Genomic DNA, 7,896 nt, shown 5'->3' on the forward strand with positions numbered 1-7,896 from the left:
ACTACGGCTCGAGTGTTTCTTTCTTTTCTTGACACTGCGACCAAATACCCGACAGAAAGCAACTGAAGGGGAAAGGGTTTCCTTCAGATTACAGTTTTAAGGAGGGTCACAGCCCAACATAGCTTGGAAGGCACGTGGCACCGGCGTGAGGCAGATGGGCCCGCTGGGGAGCTGAGAGATGAAGTCTGGTGCTCAGCACGCGTCTCCCTTTCTCTTCAGCCCGTGGGACGGTGCTGCTCACATTTAGGGTGGGTCTCCCCACCCCCTCAGTAAACCCAGTCCAGAAGCTTCCTTACAGACATGCCCCAAAGATTTGTCTCCTAGGTTACTCTAGATCCTGTCAAGTTGACAATATCAACGGTCACAGTATCTTGTGGCTTGGGGTTTTTTTTTGTTGTTGTTGTTTGTTTTTCGTTTTTTTTGCTCTTGTAGAAACAAAGCTTTAGGAAAAAAAAAAAAAAAAAAAAGACTAGTCTGGAGAGATGGTTCAGTGGACAGAGTGCTTTTGCCCCACAAGCATGACCTGAGCTCAGAGGCGCAGAATGGTTGGGAAAGCCTGAAGCGATAGTCTATTCCCAGCGCACCTTTGGCGGGAAGGGGAGACACGGGCACCATCCAGAAACCTGAGGATCAAATAGCCTGGTGAATGCCGCATTAAACAACCAGAGACTCTACCTCCACCGGGGGGAAGCTGAGGACCGACATCTGAAGTTATCCTTTGACCTCCACATCCACACCCACAGTCACACACGTGGACAGGCACACACACGTACGCATCGCTTTTCTACCATCTTTCCTTAGCATGTAAGGAGTAAATCAGTATATCTTTGTATTAGAATGTTTAACTTTTAAAATTGCCATTTGAGTTTCATTAAAAAGATCATTCAAGCTGGGCATGGTGGCGTACGCCTTTAATCCCAGCACCCAGGAGGCAGAGGGAAGAAGATTGCTGTGAGTTCCAGGCCACCCTGAGACTACATACGGAATTCCAGGTTAGCCTGAGCTAGAGCAAAACCCTACCTCCAAAAACAACAACAAAAAAAGATCATTCAGTGAATTTTGGCTTGGGATTAGGACAGAATTTCTAATAATTTCTGAAATGGCCCTAAATATACTTCTGCCATTTTGTACTATGTATTTATGCAAAGCAGCCATCTCAGCATTGACTATTATATAATCAAAATACCAGCCAACTCTGGAAAATACTGAAGATATTCTACATCCTACAACATCACATACTCAGCCAGGATTTCATTATGTAAAAACACGTGTGTTCATCTCATTAGTATGCAAATTAACTTGTCTTTAATGCATGATAAAATTATATGTATTCCAACAAATTGTTTCACAATAAATTTCTTTATGTTCTCTTATCAGTCAATATTTGATTTGTGTGCTTATTTTCTATGCCTGTATACCTGGGGTTGCATATACATTTCTTGGTTAAAAAGGGACTGTGAGCCGGGTGTGGTGGCACACACCTTTAATCCCAGCCCTCGGGAGGCAGAGGTAGGAGGATCACAGTGAGTTCGAGGCCACCCTGAGACTACATGGTGAATTCCAGGTCAGCCTGGACTACAGTGAAACTCTACCTTGAAAAACCAAAAAAAAAAAAAAAAAAAAAAAAAAAAAAGGATTGTGAGTGGAAAAAGTTTAAGAAGTTCTGTGCATTAGTTACTTTCTTCCTTCTTCTTTTTTGGTTTTGTTTTCTTTCTTTTGTCTATGTTTTGCTTTTTTTGTTTTACTTTGTTTCTTGTTTCTTTTTTTATTAGTTACTTTGTTGTTGTCATGATCAACTGCCTGACCAGAAGGACTCAGGAAAGAGTTTATTTTGCCTTACAGTTCCCGCAGGAGGAGAGCGCCTAGCATCACGTTCATCAGCGGGCGGGAGGCAGGGAAGAGCAGCAAGTGGGGCCAGGCTAAGAAACCCTCACAGCCCACCCGGAGTGACCCACTTCTCCCAGCAAGGTGCCACCTCCTGGTGATCCCACATCCTTCCCAAACAGTGCCGCTGGCAGCATTTAAACACGTGAGCCTGCGGCAGCTGGGAGACTGTTTATATTCCAACCAGGCACCCTGCTCCAGGTCAAGGGTGGAGGGGCACCGTGGCAACCGCAGAAAAGAGCACTTGTTCGGGGAAGGAGGAGTGTGGGACGCTTTGGGGGCTTAAGTATCACGCGATCTGAAGAAGGCATGCGGTTTCTGACAGTTACCTTAGAATTCACAGCGACCTCGGCCGCCAGCAGGCTAGCGGTTACTGAGCACAGATGGTGTGGGCCAGGAGGAGACTGGATGAGGCATGGCATTGAGGTCGGAGCCCTTAGCTGCTGGATGTGGCGCTGATTTCGCTGGGCTAGTGCCCATCCCATTGCGTCAGCTCTCACCCTGTAGCTACTTGGGGAAAACACACACACGTCCCATCTTGATTTATAGAAAAATGCCTTTATGAAATGTCAGAAGTCTCTCCCTCCTGCCCGCGCCTCTCACAGAACTGCCTGAAACCACGTGTTCTCACAGTCAAAGAACAGCCGAGGGATGGGGAGGTTCCTCCGCACAGGGACCCAGCTCTCCCCTTCTTTGCCCTGCCTTAGCTGAGTGCTTCAACGACAAAGCAAGGGCATTCATACTTGGAGAGCCCAGCCTGGGTGGCTGGCAGCTGTTTGGTATGTGTATGGGAAGTAATGGGAATTCCTAGAGATGTTCTAGAAATGGACTAATGGTATCACTGGACAGGATTCAAATGGCCTCGGGGGCAGAAAGTTCTTGCTGTTGCCTGGCTTGAGAAGGATCCTCAACTCCTCCAAGGAGCTACGCCTGGATCCTGGATTTGCAACTTATTCAATACAGTATATTAGAGAAACCAGCCATCCTATCACACCACTCACCAAAAAAAAAAACAAACAGGCTTAAAAAAAAAAAAAAAAGAATGGGGCTGGAGAGATGGCTTAGTGGTTAAACCGCTTGCCTGTGAAGCCTAAGGACCCAAGTTCGATTCTCCAGGTCCCACGTAAGCCAGATGCACAAGGTGGCAACTGTGTCTGGAGTTCATTTGCAGTGGCTAGAGGCCTTGGTGTGCGCATTCACTCTCTCTCCCTCCCAAATAAAAATAAAAATATGTTTTTTAAAAAAGCATAAAGCCAGACATGATATTCACTCCTTTAATCCCAGCACTCAGGAAACTGAGATAGGAAGATCAATGACTTCAAGGTCAGCCTGGCTAGGGTGAGATCCTCTTCAAAAAATGGGGGTGGGGGGAAATACTTGCTGAGAGATGGCTTAGCACTTAAGGCACTTGCCTGTGAAGCCTAAGGACGCAGGCTTGGTTATCCAGTACTCATGTAAGCCAGATGCACAAGGTGGCGCATGTTCATTTGCAGCAGCTAGATGCCCTGGCATGCTTATTCTCTCCCTCTCCCTCTCCCTCTCTCTCTCTCTCTTTCTCTCTGTCTCGCTTCTATTTCTACTCACAAATAAAGAATTCAAGAAAAGGAGCTGGGCATGGTGGCACACGCCTTTAATCCCAGCACCTGGGAGGCAGAGATAGGAGGATCATTGTGAGTTGGAGGCCACCCTGTTACTACATAGGGAATTTCAGGTCAGCCTGGGCTAGAATGAAACCCTACCTAAAAAAAAAAAAAAATTCGGGGCTGGAGAGATGGCTTAGTGGTTAAGCACTTGCCTGTGAAGCCTAAGGACCCCGGTTCGAGGCTCGGTTCCCCAGGTCCCACGTTAGCCAGATGCACAAGGGGGCGCACGCATCTGGAGTTCGTTTGCAGAGGCTGGAAGCCCTGGCGCGCCCATTCTCTCTCTCTCTCTCCCTCTATCTGTCTTTCTCTCTGTGTCTGTCACTCTCAAATAAATAAATAAAAAATGGAAAAAAAATTCAAGTAAAGGAAGCCAGACATGGAGCACACATCTGTAATCCCAGCATTAGGGAGCTTGAGGTTAAGAGAATCACAGTGAGCTCAAGGCCAGCTCGGGGTACAAAGTGAGGAGATCCAAGTCAGCCTGGAAGTACTTAATCTAACATGGCAATAAGAAAAATGTTGCTTTGAAGACTGGCTTATCACAGATTCCATAAAAATAATTACCAGGTTTTTGCAGGCAGATTGCAAAATGTCACCTAAGAACAAACAGATTGAGCACATTATAAAATCCACACAAGGGTCTGGGGAGTTGGCTCAGCAGTTAAAGGCACTTAATTGCAAAGTCTGTCAGCCCAGGTTCAATTCCCCAGCACCTATGTAAAGCCCGATGCACAAAGTGGCGCATGTCTGGAATTTGTTTTTGAGGGCCAGAGGCTCTGGCATGTCCATATTCTCTCTCTTTCTCAAGTAAATAATAAAAATATTTGAAATAAAATTAACACAAAATAATTGTATTAGCAATAAAAACCTTTTTCAAAAGAACAGAAGCAAATTAGAAACTTTAGCAGCATAATTAGGCCTAGCGGTACAGGCCTGTAGTCCCAGCTACTTGAGAGCATGAGGCAGGAAGATGGCAAGTTCAAGATCACCCTGGGCCACTTAACAAAGTGCTGCCTTGAAATAAAAATAAAAAGAATTGGAGTTATACCTTAGTGTTAGAGCACTTGCCTAGTATGTGTGAGACCACTGGTTCCATTTCCTGTACTGCAATAAAAGCAAATAGATTTAGGCTGGGCATGGTGATATGTGCTTTAATCCTAGCACTTGGGAGGCAGAGGTAGAAGGATAACCATGAATTCAAGGCCAGCCTGGGACTACAGAGTGAGTGCCACGTCGCCCTGGGCTAGAGTGAGACCCTACCTCAAAAAAAAAAAAAAATAATAACAAAATAATTAAGTTTAAAAAAAAAAAGAAACTTTAATGAGAAAAAAAAGCAAAACAAAAACCGAGATGCAGAGATGGCTCAGCAGTTAAGGCGACTTGCCTGTAAAGCCTAAGGACCCAGGTTCAACTACCCAGAACCCATGTAAACCAGATGCACAAGGGGGCACATGTGTCTGGAGTTCCTTTGCAGAGGCTAGAGGCCCTGGTGCTCCCATTCTCTCTCTCTTTCATAAACAAATAAAAATCAAAATTTAAATTAAAAAAAAACACACCATGACTTTTTACCAACTAAGAGCATAAGCAAAGGACCCTCCCACAAAGGGAGAACAATGTGGAGTCTGGGCAGGGCAGGGCATCTAGAAATCTAGAAGCATGTCAGTGACTATGGAACCAGGAGGCTGGCTTGGTGAGAGCAAACTGCCGGTTAGTACAAAGATGGTATACAGGCTTGGCTCTCTGCACATCAGCTTTCCAAAGTGGATCAGGTTTTCGGGTTCATGTCTAGTGTCTGTCCTACAAAGTAAATGTTTAAATCCATCTAAAATTACGTTAAAATTCTAGGGGCTGGAGAGATGGCTTAATGGTTAAGGCACTTGCTTGTGAGGTCTAAGGACCTAGGCTTGGTTTCCCAGGACCCACATAAGCCAGATGCACAAGGTGGCGCATGCATCTGGAGTTCATTTTCAGTGGTTACAGGCCCCGGTGTGCCCATTCTCTCTCTCTCTCTAATAAATAAAATTTTAAAAAATATATTTTTAAAAATCCTAGCCGAGCATAGTGATGCACACCTTTAATCCCAGCACTTGGGAGGCGGAGGTAGGAGGATCGCTGTGAGTTTGAGGCCATCCTGAGACTACAAAGTGAATTCTAGGTCAGCCTGGGCTACAGCAAGAACCTACCTTGAAAAATAAAATTCTAACACCCAAAGTTAGGTAAGACCTACTGAAGGTGATCAGATCCTGGGTAGCACTCTCACGCAAGAGATTAAGTCCTCTAAAGAGGGCCTAGAAATGTGTGTGGAGATGCGCATTGAGAAGTGGAGGCAAGAAATTTCAAAGCCAGCATGAGCTACATAGGGTTACACTGTCTCAACAAGAAAAGAAGTGCTAGAGAGAGGGCTTAGCAGTTAAGGTGCTTGCTTGTCAAGCCTATGGACTCATGTTCAACTCAGGTCCCGTGTAAGCCACAGTGCACAAGGTGACACAGTGCACAAGGTCATACATGCACACTAGATGGCGCAAGAGTCTGGAGTTGGATTAAAATGGCTGGAGGCCCTGGCATGCCAATTCTCTCTCTCTCTCTCGTAAAAGAAGGTCATTCTGTTGGGCTTGCCTGAAAAATAAGGAAAGGAAAAAAGGAGGGAGGAGGGAATCTACGAGATCTCCCACCTTCTGCAGTGTGAAACGGCCACACGAGGAAGCAGGTCCCCATGTACAGCAACTTAGGTGGACTTTCCAGCCTCCACACCTATGAGAAATACGGTTTTCTTGGCTTCAAGTATCCTGTTATAGCAGACTAAACAGCTAAGGCTGCAACTAATATGGGACTCAGTTAGGGACTGTATTAGGCAAGATACCCATGTCCTAATCAAACATGTGAATGTCACCTGATAAAGAGATTTTGCGGGCTGGAGAGATGGCTTAGCGGTTAAGCGCTTGCCTGTGAAGCCTAAGGACCCCGGTTCGAGGCTCGGTTCCCCAGGTCCCACATTAGCCAGATGCACAAGGGGGCGCACGCGTCTGGAGTTCGTTTGCAGAGGCTGGAAGCCCTGGCGCGCCCATTCTCTCTCTCTCCCTCTATCTGTCTTTCTCTCTGTGTCTATCGCTCTCAAATAAATAAATAATTTTTTTAAAAAAAGAGATTTTGCATGCATGTCCACATAAGGATCTTAAGATGGGGACAGGATCCTAGATTACCACGTGGGTCCTACAGGTAATCACAAGTACGAAATAAAGGAGGCGGGCTGGAGAGATGGCTCAGTGGTTAAGGAGCTAGCCTGGAAAGCCTAAGGACTCACGTTCAACACATCAGCCAAATGCAAAGTGACACAAGTGCAAGGTTGCACACGTGCACGAGAGGGCTCACACGTCTGGAATTTTTTTTTTTTTAACAAAATGCAATTTATTTATAAAATTTCTTACTTAAATCAGAAACCAAAACCAAGAATCCACAAATCAAGAAAGAATTCAGACTCCACTAACAATTTAGACAAAGGAAGACCCAGGAAAGCTCGTGATTATTTGGCTAGAAAGATCCTTCTGGATCCTCAGATAACACAAGGACAGTCATTTAACCAGAGAGCTCTCTACAGACAGCACGGTGACACTTACAGGCTCAGCAGACTCACGTGCCTGGCTGGAGTGCTGCTCCACGTCTGCCTGTCTCAGATACTTCGCTTTTCTTGATGTCTTTCTTGACTTCTCTTTTCTCCACCTTGGATAGTTTTCTATTTTTCTCCCTCACTGTTGACTTCTTCCTCTTTTTCTCCACTGTCAACAACATTTTCATCTTTCCCTTCTCCACTCACAGCTTCGTTCGCTCCTTCTTTGTCCTGAACATTGGCAGAAACTGCTTTGTTGTAGCCTTCACGGTTCCGGGCTATTTCAATTGCTAAAAATTGAATCCTGGGGGCAAAGATAGTGTTTTCCTCAGTGTAGCCCTGGGAACAATCCAGTCCTAGCAAAGTACCATAGTTGAAGTCTTCTACACCCCCCTTCAAACTTCAAACAGAATGGCCTCCACTTCTCTTTAGCTGATTCAGATTTGAATTCTTCCGGGTCCAATACATCTATCTACCTTGAGGTTCCCAAAATTCTCCCGGAACTCAGAGTAAATTTGGTCATCTACTCTGGTGAGTTTCAGAAACTGTGGATCAACTGATGAAATAAGTTTGTAATAGACTTCAGCATGCTGCATTGCTTGCACAGCCCAAGCCATCTCACTATCAGGATTGTTGCCGTAGGACTCTGCTGGAAGAGAAAGAGCACGGGCCACCGATACCAGCTCCCCAGAAACCCGCTCAGCCATTCTGCTGGCAGCTTCCATGTTGCAGCGAGAATAGCAGAGAAAAGTGTGGCTTTAACTT

At 45.5% G+C, this 7,896-nt stretch overlaps 1 pseudogene; it reads right to left on the minus strand.

Moving 5' to 3' along the window:
• Positions 1-2,231: 2,231 nt before the first annotated feature.
• On the minus strand, positions 2,232-7,861 carry LOC101599083 (annotated as a pseudogene).
• Between the last annotated feature and the right edge of the window lie 35 nt (positions 7,862-7,896).

Source organism: Jaculus jaculus, chromosome 10 (genome assembly GCF_020740685.1).
Source record: "Jaculus jaculus isolate mJacJac1 chromosome 10, mJacJac1.mat.Y.cur, whole genome shotgun sequence".
Lineage (NCBI taxonomy): Eukaryota > Metazoa > Chordata > Mammalia > Rodentia > Dipodidae > Jaculus > Jaculus jaculus.